General features: G+C 45.7%; 1 protein-coding gene across 9 annotated transcripts in view; it reads left to right on the top strand.

Annotated features, from left to right (window-relative positions):
* Positions 1–23: 23 nt before the first annotated feature.
* The window catches only part of LOC146402252 (uncharacterized), a 1,625,488-nt gene continuing 1,607,919 nt past the window's right edge, over positions 24–17,592 (top strand). For all 9 annotated transcript variants that reach the window (XR_014805638.1, XR_014805639.1, XR_014805640.1 and 6 more), the window contains exon 1: positions 24–146. The gene's annotated coding sequence lies outside the window, so the exon portion shown is untranslated. The remainder of the gene's footprint in view (positions 147–17,592) is intronic.

Raw genomic sequence — 17,592 nt, forward strand, 5'->3', positions numbered from 1 at the left:
GCACCGCCGGGCCACGTGGTCTCGGAGAACGGTGACTGCGCAGTTTAATCGCAGTTCGCAGCGCTGGACGAGCATCAGTCATCTAGTCACGACGGACCAGACTGAAGAGATAGCTGCTATTATGCCAGTTTGAAAGATGGAAAAAGGTAGGCTGACGTAGGTGAAGTAATTTGCCTAAGGCCATAAAGCCTGTCACCTAGTGGCCGATGTTAAATCTTTAGCCAGATATTTTCCTAAATGCGAATCACCTCACCTTCTTCCTAAATGTTTTCTAATCTCTGCTGCGGAGAAGATAACATGCCTTGTCTCTCGGGAGCACTTGTGAGGATTAAGTGAGATTAGCCGCTTATGTCTAAAAACAGGCCTGGTTTACTAGGCACGAAACAAACCGTGGTTATTAATGACAAACTTGTTTTGCCAAGTCCTTGCAGTTGTGTGTGGAAGGGAATTAATCATTCTGAAAGGAAAAAGCGAGTGAATTTGTGACCTCAGAAGTTGAGCGATTTACACAGGTCCACTCAAAACAATGCCAGTTTCTCTGACCCTCTTCTCTAAAACCCAAGTAGAACCCTGTCCCCTGTTGCCTGAATGAATCAGTGTAGATGCCTCTCTGGGGTCACATTTTAGGCGCTTCCCAGTCCAGCCCCAACTTATTGTCTTAGACTCCTCTGCACTCTCTCAGACCTCAGCCTATGCCCCGACCTGCCATGACTTCAGTTCCACCACTGTGTTAGTTTGCTACCAGCGCCGCAGTGACAGATTACTACAACCTGATGGCTTAAGACTACAGAAACTTATTCTTTCACAAATTTATTCTAGATACCAGAAGTCCAAAATCAAGGCAGGGTTCATTCCTTCTGGAGTCTCTGGGACAGAATCTGTCCCTTGTGTTTCTCCTAGCTTCTGGCAGTTGCCAGCAGTCTTGTTGTTCCCTGGCTTGTTGACATCTCACTGGAGCTGAATGGCGTCTCACTTGAGGCATCTCATCTCTGCCTCTACATTTGGTGTTCTCTCCCTGTGTCTCTCTTCTTACACAGATGCTGATAATATTGGGTCAGGCACCACCTTAATGGCTTCGTCTTAACTTGCTGACCTCTGCAAAGACCCCACTTGCAAATAAGTCACATTCATAGGAACAGGGGGCTAGAACTTCACCATATCTTATTTTGGAGGATGCATTTCAACCCATAGCAATCACTATCCCTAGGACCTAGCAGTTATACTTCCCGGTATAGATCCTAGAGACCTCTCATAGGTTTAAGAATGTCTGTGAAGCATTGTTTATGAAAGCACAACACAGGAGCAACCTAGTTGCTTATCAATAGCGAAATAGGTGGATGGGCTGTTCCAGTCACACAATGAAGCATTATAAACTACTGACATAAAGGAGCTCAGTTTACAGATATCAACATGTATAGACCTCAAAAACATAAAAAAGCAAGTCACAGAACTCTAGGTATAGTATGGTGCTGTTAGATCAAATTGTTAAATACACAAAACCATACTGTTCATTCAAAACTGTATGTAAAAAATCTGAAAGAATACACCAGAGATACAGTTCAGTTCAGGATCAGGAGGGCACAAGAGAGTGTCATATTTGCCTCATAAAAAATGACAGATAATATTAACACATCACCATTCTGGGTGTGGGTCTCTGTAATACGTGCATTTAACTTTCTCATAAGAAAGTTAATTCGAGTCCCTGGTATGAAAGGTGGACTGGAAAGGAAATCCTAAGAGGTAGGGAGACTAGGTCAAAAAAAGGCTGACACAATAATCCAAGTAAGAAAGTCTTGACTGTCTGAGTTCACGTAGAGGTAGCAATAAATGGTGCAGAAAAGGTTACAGATCTGGGATGTATCAGGGAGGAAGCATCAACAGTGTTTGGTGGGCGTTCCCGTCATAGCTTAGCGGTTAACGAATCTGACTAGCATCCATGAGGACACAAGTTCAATCCCTGGTCTTGCTTGGGTTAAGGATGCGGCGTTGCCGCGAGCTGTGGTGTAGGTCACAGACCTAGCTTGGATCCTGTGATGTTGTGGCATGGTGTAGGCCAGCAGCTACAGCTCTGACTAGACCCCTAGCCGGGGAACCTCCATATGCCATGAGTGCGGCCCTAAAAAGCAAAACAACAACAACAACAACAACAACAACAAAAAATTGGGTGATTAAATGCAAGGAGAAGTAAAAAAGGAGTCTGAAATAATTCCCAGTGTATCAGTTAAAAATGAGGTTGCCTGCAAATAATAGAAACCCAAAATAATTGGTTTAAACAAGGTAAACTGTACTTCTCTCACATAAAAATCTGGAGATAGGAAGTCCAGGCCTGGCGTGGCATTTTTGCCACACAAAATCCTCAGGGACCCAGCTTGACCTCCAGCCTTCCTAAGATGTGGCCCTCAACCAGTGGTCCAAGATGTAGTCACAACTTCAGCCACTGTGTCTCCGTTCCAGGCAGGGGTCTAAAGGAAGGAGCACAGAAACCAAGTGTAAAGGGTACACACTAGCTACCTTTTAAGGGAGTTAGAATAGGAGGAGGCACAGTGTGCCAAGATCAGATGGAGAGCTAGGGGAGGGGACAAGAGAGAGGACTCGGTACCAGCTGTGGAAATCAGGGAGGCCTTTATGGAGGAGGTGGCATTTGATCTGACCTTTGCAGAATGTAGCATATTTCACATGTGGGGGAGGAAGGAGGGAGAAAGCATGGCTTGTGTCCCTCCTCACTGTCTAGCCTGTCCCTTCTGCCCCCACTATCCCCTGTCTTTCTTCTCACCACAGTCAGGGTGGCTCTCCACCTGCTGCCTCTACCTCCAGGAGAAGGTGGCGACTCGTCAGCTTCCCTGTTCTTTTTTTTTTTTTTTTGGTCTTAGGACTGCACCCGCAGCATATAGAGGTTCCCAAGCTAGGGGTTGAATCGGAGCTGTAGCCACTGGCCTACGCCACAGCCAGAGCCACACCAGATCCGAGCCTTGTCTGTGACCTACACCACAGCTCACGGCAACACCAGATCCTTGACCCACTGAGTGAGGCCAGGGATTGGCCTGCGCCCTCATGGATACTCGTCAGATTCGTTTCCTCTGAGCCACGACGGGAACTCCAGCTTCCCTCTTCTGACTGATCATCTTTTCTGGCCATTTCCCGGGTTATTTTTTTTAATCTTCCACCTCCTACCCCCTGAGTCCTACTGTTAATTACCTGGATTCTTCAATCCTGCATTTCAGGTTTTGGTCATCATCTGCCAATTAGCAGCTGCAGATCCTTTAAGCCATCCTGCCGTTCCAATCAGGGAGTCCACTAGCAGCCACCCCTGCTCTAGAGTCAGTCATGATAGCCATACATCTCTGTGTTTTACATGGAAACTTCCAAGTAAGCACTCATGTGTATATGCTTATAGTCCATGAGTCTTTAAAAAATATAAATTTCAACAACCCATGTGCAGGGGTTGGGGGAGGGATAAATTAGGATTTGGGGATTAACATACACACTGCTGTATAAAATAGATAAACAATAGGGACCTACTGTGTAGCACAGAGAACTATATTCAGTAGCTTGTGATAACCTATAATGGAAAAGAATCTGAAAAAGAATATATGTATGTTTGTATAACTGAGTCACTTTGCTGTATCCCTGAAATGAACACAACACTGTAAATTAATTATACTTTGATTTTAAAAAATGGTTTGAGCAAAATGCCCACAGGAGTTCCTGTTGTGGCTCAGAGGGTTAAGACTCCTACTAGTATCCATGAGGATACAGGTTCGATCCCTGGCCTCACTCAGTGGGTTGAGGATCCAGCGTTCCTGTGAGCTGTGGTGTAGCTCGAAGACCTGACTTGGATCTGGCGTTAGTGTGGCTATGGCATGGGGTGGCAGCTGTAGCTCTGATTCGACTCTGCCAGGGAACTTCCATATGCCGCACCTATGGCCCTAAAAAAAAAAAGGGAAAGAAAGAAAAAGAAAAACAACCACATGCAAGCCCCTCGCTGGGCAGTCTGGCTGATGTTTGGGTTCAGACATTCACAGGCCCTGGATTCCAGCAGTTAGAAATGACTGGATACTGTGCTCTGTTCCACGGTGTCTGGAGCTTCTCTGGGACTTCATCGGAACCACCCAGGGATCTTGTGAAAATGCAGATTCTGACGCGGCAAGTCTTGGGTGGGGCCTGCGATTCAGCTTCTCTAACCAGTGAGGCCAGTGCTGCTGGCCAGTGGACCCCATTTTGAGCAGCATAGGTCTAGACCAGGCCTTGCACCCCTTTAGAGATACTGCAGGAAGCCTGTGTCCCACTGTATATATGGAAAACTTGAGGCCAAAGGAGGGAAGTCTTGCCCGCAGTCACAGAGCCAACTGGGGCTTGAGATGAGGAACAGAAGCACAGGTGGAGCGGGGATTCCTTTTACCAATTTCAGCACTGAATGCAGATATTAGGGAGGCTCCCCCAATCTGTTCCAAACCTGGAGTCAGCTCTTTGGTGGCCTGTCCAGGAATCATCTTGGGGCTTCTGCTCCAGGCCCAGGCTGCAGGTCAACTTCAGGCTGCAGGAAGAAAAGTTCTAATCATGTCCAGATTAGAGGACTGAAGACCCTTAAGAAAAGAGAGAGCTCTGCTCAGACTTGTACCTCTTGGAGGAGCACTGTGGCCCTCGCCTCCTGGAAATGACAGGAGCAGGACTGGGTAAGGGGAGGAATTGTGTTGCTGCAATAACAAAGGTTCTGAAGCTATCATGGCCCTGAAGAGTGGTCCTGAACCAGGGCAGGGGGGCCTGGCTTTTGTACCTCTGCTTTTGGACTCTGTCCTGCTGGGTGACCTTGCCTGGATGAGCGGATGCTTCAGTGCAGAGAGAAGCAGGGGATCTGAGCAGAAGCCCACAGTAGCTGCTACATAGATGTTATATAAAGTGTGTAAGCAGAGAGTATTTATGAGGGCCCGTGTGTATGTGCGGTGTGTGTGTGTGTGTGTGTGTGTGTGTATGAATTGCTGTATATGAACATGCCTGTCTTTGACGTCTATGGGGAATGTTTTTATGCACTTGGGGTGACAGTGTTGGAGTGTGACCTTGTGTCTTGCACTTGTGTGCATGTGTGGAAGTCGGGGAGCTGTGTGTGGCTCTGCCCAGATGTCCAGCTGTGCCCGGTTTGCATGTGGGTGCTCTATATGTGGGAGCGCTGGCACGTGGATGTGTACCAGCTTCCAGACTCATCAGATGGGAAGCCCTGTGACCTCCTGTTCCTAAAAGAGGACAGAGGAGGCCACTTGAGCCAGGGTAGGGGATGCTGGGCTGCCTAAGTGGCCTTGGGTGGGGAGTGGAAGGAACTGGCGGAGGCCACCTCATCTGAAGAAGTAGCCCTTTCTTTGGACCTACCTGGGCCTTTATATCCCTTTGACCCTTGTCCTCCCAGCCCAGCCTGCCCCTGGGAAGTGCAAAGCCTCAGAAGAAGAGCTTGCGGAAGGCCTGGATGCAGGCACTGCCTCACCACTGCTGGCAGGGGGGCAGTTTCTGCTGACTCCACTCTTCAGAGTCAGCGAGCCTCTCCAGAGCCCCCACAGAACAGACTGACTGGTCTTTGACTGGTGAACCCTCTGGAAACCTCTTCCACTGGCTCACAGAATGTCTCCAAACACTTTTTTGTTCATGTGAAATTGTTCTGGAAAAGCACACCCACCCACCTCCACTGGTAACTGTAAGGGTTTAATAAATGATTTTTAAAAATCCTTCACTGATTGTGTCTGTGGCTCCTTCTGTGTGGCCCCTGGGTGTGTCTGGATTCCATTTGTTCTCCTTCACACTCAGACACCTTACCTGAAGACTCCCAGTGGCCCCATCAGCCAGGATCATGACTGGCTCTGGGTTCTGGACCAGCCATGGGCTCATCCTGGCCCCTGCAGGAAAGGGGAGCAGCAGACGTGGCAGTGTGTGGCCTGTTGATGCCAGGCTGTGCCAGGGCTGCAGGGTGGGCAATGGCCAGACACAGTCCTGTAATTAAGTGCCCAGAGTGGAGAGGAATTGCTTCAGGCTGTAGAACCAGGAAAGGTGACATGGAGGAAGTGACACGTGGGACCTTGAAGGAAAAGGAGGTGTTTCAACATCGTTGTCATCTGTACTTCACGGCCAGGGCTGGGCACAGATATCTCCCACATTCACGTATGTCCGAGCTTAGCCCACAGACAGTAAGATGACTTACCCAGGGCCACACACAGCACCTGTGAGGGGGTCTCGCCTTTCGGATAGTTGGCCTGTTGTTTTTCCAATCAGTTCTGTCCTTCTGGCTGCCTGTGCTGGATCCAGCCTGCCCTGCCCATGGGAGTGGAGACCAGGATTCAGAGCCAGCCAGGACTGAGATGTGAAGGCCTGAATATATTCCACCCACAGATCCCAAATATGCCCTCATCTCATCAAGACCTGACATGCTTGGTGTTGAGTCATTTCCGACTTAAGCTATCCACTTCCTTCAGCCAGAAACCCCAGGACATCCTTGATCCATCACCTCCCACCCTCCCCAGTCGACCTCCACAGTCGGTCAGTAACACTGCAACAACAGCAATTGCTACTACACATTTCTTCCCTCATTTATTCCTCACAACCATGCCAGGAAGTTGGTTACCAAAGTCAGTAGTCTGGGGAGCTGAGCCAGGATTGAGGCCCAGCTCTCATGACCACAGGAAGTAGAAGCCACCTGCCTCTCTCATCCACGTGGCCACATCATAGTCCTCTTGGGTCACACCAAAAAGCCCCTCCTTGGACTGCTGGACTCCAGTCTTGTCCCTTCAAGATAGGCCCCTAGAGGAGCCAGCAGGATCCTTCTAAAACACGTGAACACCCTAGGGGGACATTGCAAAAAAGGCCAATTATAAAAGAATATACCGCAACTGCTATGCGACTGTGAGCATCTTAAGGGCAGAACTGTGATTTGGTTTTTCTAAGTATGGTGGCAAATGTAAATATAGATGCCACTGCTAGAGGAGTACAGAATAGAAACACAACATCCTGGGGTGTCGAGAAAAACCACCTGGATTTTCCAAAGAAGATAAATGGATGGCCAACAGGGACAGGAAAAAATGTTCAACCTTGCTAATCATCAGAGAAATGCAAACTAAAGCCATAATGAGATAGCACCTCATCCCAGTCAGAATGGCCATCATCGAGAAGTCCGCAAATAACAAATGCTGGCAAGGTGCTGGGGAAGCAGGAACCCGCCTACACTGCTGGGATTGTTAATTGGTTCAGCCACCATGGAAAACAATATGGAGGTTCCTCAAAGAACTAAAAATAGAAGTGACATATGATCCAGCAATCCACTGCTGGGTATATACCTAAAGAAAATGAAAATATTAATTTGAAAAGATAGATGCAGAGTTCCTATTGTGGCTCAACAGAAACAAATCTGACTAGCATCCATGAGGACACAGGTTCAATCCCTGGCCTTGTTCAGTGGATTAAGAATCTGGCATTGCCGTGAGGGGTGGCTTGGATCCTGCATTGCCGTGGCTGTGGTGTCGGCCAGCGGCTATAGCTCCGATTGGACCCTTAACCTGGGAACCTCCCTATGCTGCAAGTGAGGTCCTAAAAAGAAAAAAAAATTAAAAAAAAAAAGAAAAGATAGATGCACCTCAGTGTTTGTAGCAACGTTATTAACAATAGCCAAAATATGGAAGTGTCCAACAAACAATGAATGGATGAAGAAGATGTGGTATTAAAAAAAGAGAGGTGTTCCCATCGTGGCGCAGTTGTTAACGAATCCGACTAGGAACCATGAGTTTGCGGGTTCGATCCCTGGCCTTGCTCAGTGGGTTAAGGATCTGGCGTTGCCGTGAGCTGTGGTGTAGGTTGCAGACACGGTTCAGATCCTGCGTTGCTGTGGCTCTGGCGTAAGCCGGTGGCTACAGCTCCGATTCAACCCCTAGCCTGGGAACCTCCATATGCCGCGGGAGCGGCCCAAGAAATAGCAACAACAACAACAACAACAACAAAAGACAAAAAAAAAAAAAAAAAAAAAAAAGGACTTCTGGTTCCAAGTTTTTCTTTCCATCTGATTGTTAAAGCAAAGGCTTCCCAGGAACAGTGGAAAGCAGGAATACTGGGAAGCTCATTTACAAACTTCCAATAGCATTGTCTCCTTGTGCACTCGCTGACGGCTGCGTATCTTACTAGTATGGCTCTGTGTAAATACAGACCTGTCCGTTGCTTACGCCCTGTGACTTGCAAGTGACACATGTGGCTTCTGTCAATGAGAAGACCATCCCCACTTAGAACTGAGCCTGAAGTCACAGAAGCAGTCGATGTAGGTAATGATGGTAGACAGAAGACAGTTAATGTTGGAAAGACTCTTAGATCACCTAGTTCAGCATTTCCTCCAACACCAGCCTTGGGGTGCTAATTTGCTGTCATGAGGAAAAAAGGGTCCTGTGGTCAAATGACTTTTGGAAACTTCGGCCTAATTCAAATCGATCAGATCTCCTTTCCAAAAGCTTCTCAGAGTTTTTACTATAGATGCATTATAGATTTCTAGGGGAGATACATGTGACGCAAAGTTGACTTGTGTCCGCAGTACTCTTTTTTCAGCCAAGAATAATCTCATGAGTCTTATGTTCCTGGGAATGGATTTTTTAAAGTGATGACCTCTTCCAATAGTCTCATTTTACGAATGAGAATGCAAAAGCTCTGGTGACTTGTCCTAGGTCACAAAACTGATTAATGGCAGGAGTTCCTATCGTGGTGCAGTGGTTAACAAATCCGACTAGGAACCATGAGGTTGCGGGTTCGATCCCTGGCCTCGCTCCGTGGGTTAAGGATCTGGCGTTGCCGTGAGCTGTGGTGTAGGTTGCAGACGCGGCTCGGATCCTGCGTTGTGGCTGTGGTGTAGGCTGGCAGCTATAGCTTCGATTCAACCCCTAGCCTGGGAACCTCCATATGCCACGGGAGCGGCCCTAGAAAAGGAAAAAGACAAAAACAAACAAACAAACAAAACCAAAAAACAAAACAAAACAAAACTGATTAATGGCAGAACCAGGACTCAGACTCAGATTTTCAGACAGAAACCTAAGAATCAAGTCCCTTTCTTGCTTCAAGTTCCTATTGTCTCTCCAATAGAGTAATTAATAAATAGAGTAAGCCACAGTGACTGACAAATAATAGCTAAGTGTTTACATGCATAATTTCATACAGTCTTGATGAAAATCCTAAGGGACTGGCTCTGCTATTATCCCTTTTACAAAATTTAAGTCAAGAAATTTGGAAAAGTGTTGTGGCTGCAAAGCACTGGGAACCATATCTAGTCACTTAGGATGGAGCATGATAATGTGAGAAAAAGAATGTATATATGTATGTGTGACTGGGTCACCTTGCTGTACAGTAGCAATCTGACAGAATACTGTAAACCAGCTATAATGGAAAAAAATATCTTAAAAAAAAAAGAAATTTAGAAAAGTGAGATTTTTATCTTACTTGCAAGCTTAGAAGTTAGTCTGTTACAGTTTTATTTATTTATTTGCTTTTTAGGGCCGCACCTGTGGCATATGGAAGTTCCCAGGCTAGGGGTTGAATTGGAGCCTTAGCTGCTGGCCTACACCACAGCCACAGCAACGCGGGATCTGAGCCGCGTCTGCAACCTACACCACAGCTCACGGCAACGCCAAATTAATCCACTGAGCGAGGCCAGGGATCAAACCTGTGTCCTCATGGATACTAGTCAGATTGATTTCCGCTGAGCCACAACAGGAACTCCCTACAGTTTTTATTTATTTTTTTATTTTTTATTTTTTTGTCTTTTTGCTATTTCTTGGGCCACTCCCGCGGCATATGGAGGTTCCCAGGCTAGGGGTCCAATCGGAGCTGTAGCCACCAGCCTACGCCAGAGCCACAGCAACGCAGGATCTGAGCCGCGTCTGCAACCTACACCACAGCTCACGGCAACGCCAGATCCTTAACCCACGGAGCGAGGCCAGGGATCGAACCCGCAACCTCATGGTTCCTAGTCGGATTCGTTAACCACTGCGCCACGACGGGAACTCCATCCCTACAGTTTTTAGATACATACCTATGCTGACAGCTGACACTTGACCCCTGGATCAGAGACCCAGATGATTTAGTGCTCACAACCAGAACAGCATTTTCCCCTGCCCCATGCTCCACGGGAAAAGGTGATGAGGGCAGGAGGTTACCTGCTCATGTAGAGGGGGGCTCCATAGGAGAGGAACCCTCAAATTAGGAAACTGGTGGTCCGTCCATCCTCCCCTATCGAAAGAGAAATTACTTATTCCCCTGGAATGTAAGCAAGTGTCCGTTGAGGGCAAGGGAAGGACAGGCATATCTTTACTACCTTTTGGCATCTCCAGAGAGGTAATCTCCAAATGTCTCAGGAGATACCCATCTTGAGCTTCCTTCCCAGTTTACCATTCAGACGTATCTTGCTTAGAAGGGTCAGACCTTGCACAAAGTGATAAATCCGGGGAGACTTGTCTCCTAATAAGGGTAAGGAAATTGAAGCTTAGTATGTAACTTACTTGACCTTGGGCTAGAGAAAGCACTAGGAAAATAAATGAATGGATGAATGAATTCTATCTTTATAACAGTACCTATCTCTATTACTGTGGTTTAGAAGTAAGTTTTGAAATTAAGATATGTGAGTCCTCCAACTTTGTTCCTTTTCATGATTGTTTTGGGTATTTGGGGTGCCTTAAATTTCTGTATGAATTTTAGGATCAGCTTTGTCAACTGTGGCAGAGAAGCCTGAGCTGGTCAGTAGGGACTGTGTTGAATTCCTAGATCGGTTCGAGGAATGCTGCCATCCGAACAATATTGAGTCTCCTGATCCATGAAGATGGGATTTCTTTCCATTTATTTAGATCTTAAATTTCAGTGTTTTGTAGTTTTCAATGTACAGATGTTGCACTTATTTGGTTAAATTTTTATTTCTAAGTATTATTTTATTCTTTTGGATGCTATTACATGTAGATTTTAAAATTTATTTCTGGATTGTTTATTGCAAGTGCATAGCAATACGAATACATTTTATTTTATTTTATTTTATTTTTTATTTTTTTTTGTCTTTTGTCTTTTGACGGCTGCACCCGAAGCATATGGAGGTTCCCAGGCTAGGGGTCTAATCGGAGCTATAGCTGCTGGCCTACGCCACAGCCACAGCAACACGAGATCCGAGCCTTGTCTGCAACCTACACCACAGCTCATGGCAACGCCGGATCCTTAACCCACTGAGGCCAGGGATGGAACCTGCAACCTCATGGTTCCTCTGCCGTGCCACTACAGGAACTCCTATTTTTATTTTTTTATAAATGATTTTTGTTTTTTTCCTTTATAGTTTGTTTACAGTGTTCTGTCAATTTTCTACTGTACAGCAAAATGACCCAGTCATACACACACATATATATATACATTCTTTTTCTCACATTATCCTCCATCATGTTCCATCACAAGTGTCTAGATATAGTTCCCTGTGTTATACAGCAGGATTTCATTGCTTATCTATTCCAAAGGCAATAGTTTGCATCTGTTAACCCCAGACTCTCAGTCCATTCCACTCCCTCCCCCTTGGCAACCACAAGTCTCTTCTCCAAGTCCATGCATTTCTTTTCTGTGGAAAGGTTCATTTGTGCTGTATATTAGATTACAGATGTAAGTGATATTATATGGCATTTGTCTTTCTCTTTCTGACTTACTTCACTTAGTATGAGAGTCTCTAGTTCCATCTATGTTGCTGGAGATGGCATTATTTTGTATTGTATGTATATGTATGTATCACATCTTAATCCATTCATCTGTCGATGGGCATTTAGGATGTTTCCATGTCTTGGCTATTGTGAATAGTGCTGCAGTGAACATATGGGTGCATTTGTCTTTTTCAAAGAAAGTTTTGTCTGGATATGTGCCCAAGAGTGAGATTTCTGGATCATATGGTAGTTCTCAAATACTTTTTTTTTGTGTGTGTCTTTTTAGGGTTGTACTCATGGCATATGGAGGATCCCAGTCTAGGGGTCTAATCGGAGCTGTAGCCACCGGCTTACGCCACAGCCACAGCAACTTGGGATCCGAGCCACGCTTATGACCTACACCACGGCTCATGGCAACGCTGGATCCTTAACCCATTGAGCGAGGCCAGGGATCGAACCTACAACCTCATGGTTCCTAGTCAGATTTGTTAAACACTGAGCCATGACGGGAACTCCCCAAATACTTTTTATATATTGATCTTATATCCTGCAACTTACTGGACTTGTTTATTACCTTATGGCTTTTTAGCAAATTTTCTTTTCTGTATATAAGATCATGTCATCTGCAAATAGAGATAATTTTATCTCTACCTTTCTGATCTGGATGTCGTTGTTTCTTTTCCTGTCTAATTGCCCTGGTACGATGTTGTACCTCCAGTACAATGTTGAATATGAGTGAACAATCTTGTTTTTAATCTTAGGGGGAAAGCTTTCAATTTTTTAACATTAAGTGTGATATTGGCCATGGATTTTTCACAGATGCCTTTTATTGGGTGGAGTAGTTCCTGTCTCTTTCTCTCTCTCTTTTTTTTTTCTTTTTTTGGCTGTGCATGTGACATACAGAAGTTCCCAGGCCAGGGATCGAACCTGTGCCACAGCAGTAACAACTCTGGATCCCTAACCTCTAGGCCACCAAGGAACTCCTGAAGAAGTTCCCTTCTATTCCGGGTTTGTTAAGGGTTTTTAATTTAAAAAATTTTTTATGGCCACACTCAGGGCTGGGGATTGAAATTGAGTCACAGCTGCAGCCTGTGCCACAGCTGCGGAAACGTAGGATCCTTGAGCCCACTGTGCAGTCTGGGGATCAAACCAATGCTTCTGCAGTGACCTGAGCCTCTGCAGTCAGATACTTAACCCACTGTGCCAGAGCAGGAACTCCTGTTGAGTGTTTTTATCATAAAAGGGTGTTGGATTTTGTCAAATGCTTTTTCTCAATCTACAGAGATGGTCATGTGGCTTTTGTTTTTATTCTATATGTGGTATATTATTTTGATGGGTTTTTGTGTCATGAGCTGATCTTATATTACTTAGATAAGTTTCACTTGGTCATGCTATATAGTTATTTTTATGTGCTGTTGGATTCACTTTACTACTCTTGCTGAGGATTTTCTGTCCATATTCATGAAAGATTGGTCTGTGGTTTTCTTCTTCTGTCATGTCTTTGTCTAGTTTTGGAATCATGGTGATAATGCTGAACTCCTCCAGTGAGTTAGGAAGTGTTTCCTTCTTTTTTTTAAGAAGAGGTTTTTGGAGTTCCCGTCATGGTGCAGCAGAAACAAATCCGACTGGGAACCACGAGGTTGTGGGTTCGATCCCTGGCCTCACTCAGTGGGTTAAGGATCTGGTGTTGCCATGAGCTGTGGCGTAGGTCGCAGGCGTGGCTCAGATCTGGCATTGCTGTGTCTGTGGCCTAGGCCTGCAGCTGTAGCTCCGATTAGACCCCTAGCCTGGGAACCTCCATATGCTGTGGGTACGGCCATCAAAAGACAAAAAAAACCAAAAAACAAACAAACAAAAAAGACCCCTTGGGACCCCAAAATATTTCACACCCTTTCTCTTAACTTTGTGGTCTTGTCTAATAATAGACATCAGTGTTTAAAGTCAGAAGATCTAGAATTGGAATCTGCTTTCACCCTGCCTGGACCTGTTATGTGACCTGAACAGGTTGTTTGAGAGTCAGGATAATCATTACCTTTATTGTCATTGTCCCTTCGTCTCCATCACTTATCAACTGTTTATTATGGACTTTCTGTACCTCTATCATGTTAAAATGTTACAGCAAATCTATGAGACAGCTGCTATCATTGTCCCCATTTTCTAGATAAGGGAAAACAAGCTTCCTAAATTTTAGCAGAGGGCAGGCCTGGCATTTTAACCCAAGTAGTCGGACTCAAAAGGCCACAGTTTAGTAACCACTTGCTAAACTCTTTTGAAGTGCCAGGCCATTCTGTGTGTGTGTGTGTGTGTGTGTGTGTTTGTGTGTGTGAGTATGAGTAAATTCACCCCATGTTCTCACAAGCCTATGAGAGAGGCATTCTTATTTTCACTATAAAGATGAAGAGATTGAAACTCAGGCTTAAAAATTTGCCATAAGTCATAGAGCTGAGAAGTTGGACTAAAGCATTTGAACGAAGAGCTCTGTCTACAAAAGGCTAAGCCCCGTCCACTATGTGATTCTGATGTTTCTGAGCCACAGTTTCGTTTTCTTTTCTTTTCTTTTTTCTTTTCCTTTCCTTTCCTTTCCTTTCCTTTCCTTTCCTTTCCTTTCCTTTCCTTTCCTTTCCTTTCTTTTCTTTTTCCTTTTCTTTTTTCTTTTCTTTTCTTTTTTTAGGGCCACACCCGTGGCATGTGGAAGTTCCCAGGCTAGGGGTCAAATCGGGGCTGTAGCCGCTGGCCTGCACCACAGCCACAGCAATGTGGGATCCGAGCCGCATCTGCCACCTACACCACAGCTCATGGCAATGCTGGATCTTTAACCCACTGAGCAAGGCCAGGGATCGAACCTGCTTCCTCACAGTTACTAGTCAGATCCATTAACTGTTGAGCCATGATGGGAACTCCTGAGCTGCAGTTTCAGCATCTGCAAATAAATGTAATTAAATTATTCCCCGGCAGTGACTGTGGAGTGTATCACATGAGACCGTGGTGTGTGACAGTCCCTCGAGGAGTACGTGCCATCACGGCTGCCATTGCTCACCTTTGTGCAGACCAGCCAAGAGGGGTCTCCTGGCAGGTGCCATCCTGCTGAATCTCAGCTCAAGTCTTAGCCAGACTTTAGATTCAGTCGTCTAATTCTTTAGGGTCTTATACAACTTAGGAGGTAATTTGTCTTTGTTAGAAAGATAATTCTAGTGATGAAGCCCATCTTGTAGCATAAGTACCACCCCAGACTTGTGTATCCCTGAGGGATTCTTTCTTTCCTTTTTTTTGTTGTCTTTTTAGTGCCGTACCTGCGGCAGATGGAGGGTCCCAGGCTAGGGATTGAATCAGAGCTGTAGCTGACGACCTATACCACAGCCACAGCAATGCCAGATCCAAGCCACATCTTTGACCTACATCACAGCTCACAGCAACACCAGATCCTTAACCCACTGAGTGAGGCCAGGGATCCAACCTGCATCCTCATGGATACTAATTGGGTTCATTAACCACTGAGCCACAACGGGAACTCTGATTTTTTCCTATTTTAGCAAAACACTCAGCCCGAGGCTCGGGGATGTGTCATTGCAGTCTCACTAACCAAACACAAAGTGCATTGAAGAACAGGTCTTCATTCCTGCCACTCTCAAGAGATTTTACTTCTCCCCACAAAACAAAACAAAGGAGTGGTTTTTGCCAGCATTGAGATTAATTGGATAATGTAAATTCCAGTTGATAGTTATCGGAACTTATTGGATTTTTCACCTGCATTTCTGTAGATGCTCCCTTTGGATTAAATAATACTTTAAAAAAGGACATAATTAGGAAGCAGAAGGCATTTATTTTTATTTTTATTTTTTTTGTCTTTTTTGTTGTTGTTGTTGTTGCTATTTCTTGGGCCGCTCCCACGGCATATGGAGGTTCCCAGGCTAGGGGTTGAATCGGAGCTGTAGCCACCGGCCTACGCCAGAGCCACAGCAACGCAGGATCCGAGCCGCGTCTGCAACCTACACCACAGCTCACAGCAACGCCGGCTCGTTAACCCACTGAGCAAGGCCAGGGATTGAACCTGCAACCTCATGGTTCCTAGTCGGATTCGTTAACCACTGTGCCACGACGGGAACTCCAGAAGGCATTTATTATACTTGTTTTTACCCTGGGAATAAATCTCCTCTTGATTTTGAAAAGATTTTCTGAACATAAAGGTTAGATGAGAGGATGGTTGCCAGCCAGCCACCAAAGGACAGGTTTTGCATGAAGAGAGTTTATGCTTTAATTTAGCTTAGTGTTTTTTGGAATGGCTTTATTGAGACATCATTTATATACCATATATTCCCCAATTTAAAGAGTACAATTCAATGATTTTTAGTGTATTCAGAGTTTTATAACCATCACCACAATTGTTACCAAACCAAACTAGGGTCCGCTTGTGCACATGCAGTAAGTCCGTCTACTGACACTGGCTTGCGATGAAGGGAAGTGCAGTGTTTATTGCAGGGCACTGAGCAAGAAGTCCAGGCAGGTAAGCTAAGCCCACATTCCCCAGGGCTTTCAGGGAGTGGTTTTTAAAGACAGTGAGGAAGGAGTTCCCACTGTGGCTCAGCAGTTAACGAGTCTGACTAGCATCCATGAGGACGTAGGTTTGATCCTTGGCCTTGCTCAGTGGGTTAAGGATCTGGTGTTGCCATGAGCTGGGGTGTAGGTCACAGATGTGGCTTGGATCTGGCGTTGCTGTGGCTGTGGTGTAGGCCAGCAGCAACAGCTCTTATTTGATCCCTGGCCTGGGAACCTCCATATGCCTCGAGTGCCCTAAAAAGCAAAAAAAAAAAAAAAAAAAAAAAAGACAAGTGAATGTTAAAGTAATTTAAAGTGGGGTATGTTTTCTTGAATGCCATACCAAGCTGAGATGGGCACTGCGAACCCCGATTTATTCAGATTACATTAGAGAGATTCCCCAAGACAGTGGGGTAGAGGATAAGGCGGTGAGTGTTTAGACGGTGAGTGTTTAGACAGTGAGGGAGAGGGTTGCAGTGTGTGTGATCAGCTTGTGGACGTTCATGTGTTTGGCTGGTGGTGAGGTCATCAGGAGTCAATATCATAAACCTTCTGGCTCCACCAGGTCAGGGGTCTGCCTATAGTGAACTTCTTCCACCTGCTGAGGTTTCAGTGTTTGCAAAACAGCTCAAAGGGCGTGACTCAGAATATTATCTACAGTACCTAGAGGAGGAACTAAATGTCCTTTATTTTGTTTAATGGCTAAGCTATTATTATTTTGTTTTGCTTGACTGTTTTCCTTTGTTTCTGTACTTTTTTACTTCTCTGAATTTATTCTTTGGCACTGGGGGGGAAGGCCTAGGAGGCTAAAGTTTTTCTACAAACAAAGGCAGGTGGAGGACATGGGGGGGGTCCTATCCTGGGGAGGCCCCATAGGGTCCTGCTTGGTTGCACAATTTTTTTTTTTTTGTCTTTTTGGGGCCGCACCCTTGGCATATGGAGGTTCCCAGGCTAGGGGTCTCATTGGAGCTACAGCTACCAGCCTGTGCCACAGCTGAAGCAACGGCCAGATCTGCAGAGCTGCATCTGTGACCTACACCACAGTTCACAGCAACACCGGATCCTTAACCCACTGAGTGAGGCCAGGGATTGAACCCCCAACCTCATGGTTCCTAGTCGGATTCGTTTCCTCTGTGCCACGACAGGAACTCCTTGGTTGTGCAATTTTTGAATGTCTTTATCATCCCCCCAAGAAATTTTGTGTCTGGAGTTCCCGTCCTGGCTCAGTGGTTAACGAACCCGACTAGTATCCATGAGGGCTCAGGTTTGATCCTTGGCCTTGCTCAGTGGGTTAAGGATCCGGCGTTGCCGTGAGCTGTGGTGTAGGTTATAGACGCGGCTTGGATCTGGTGTTACTGTGGCTCTGGCGTCGGCCGGTGGCTACAGCTCTGATTAG

Source organism: Sus scrofa, chromosome 6, assembly GCF_054392235.1.
Source record: "Sus scrofa isolate SSC_HxYL_T2T_F1_AM1 chromosome 6, Sscrofa_HxYL_maternal_Yorkshire_Landrace_v2.0, whole genome shotgun sequence".
NCBI classification, from domain to species: Eukaryota; Metazoa; Chordata; class Mammalia; order Artiodactyla; family Suidae; genus Sus; species Sus scrofa.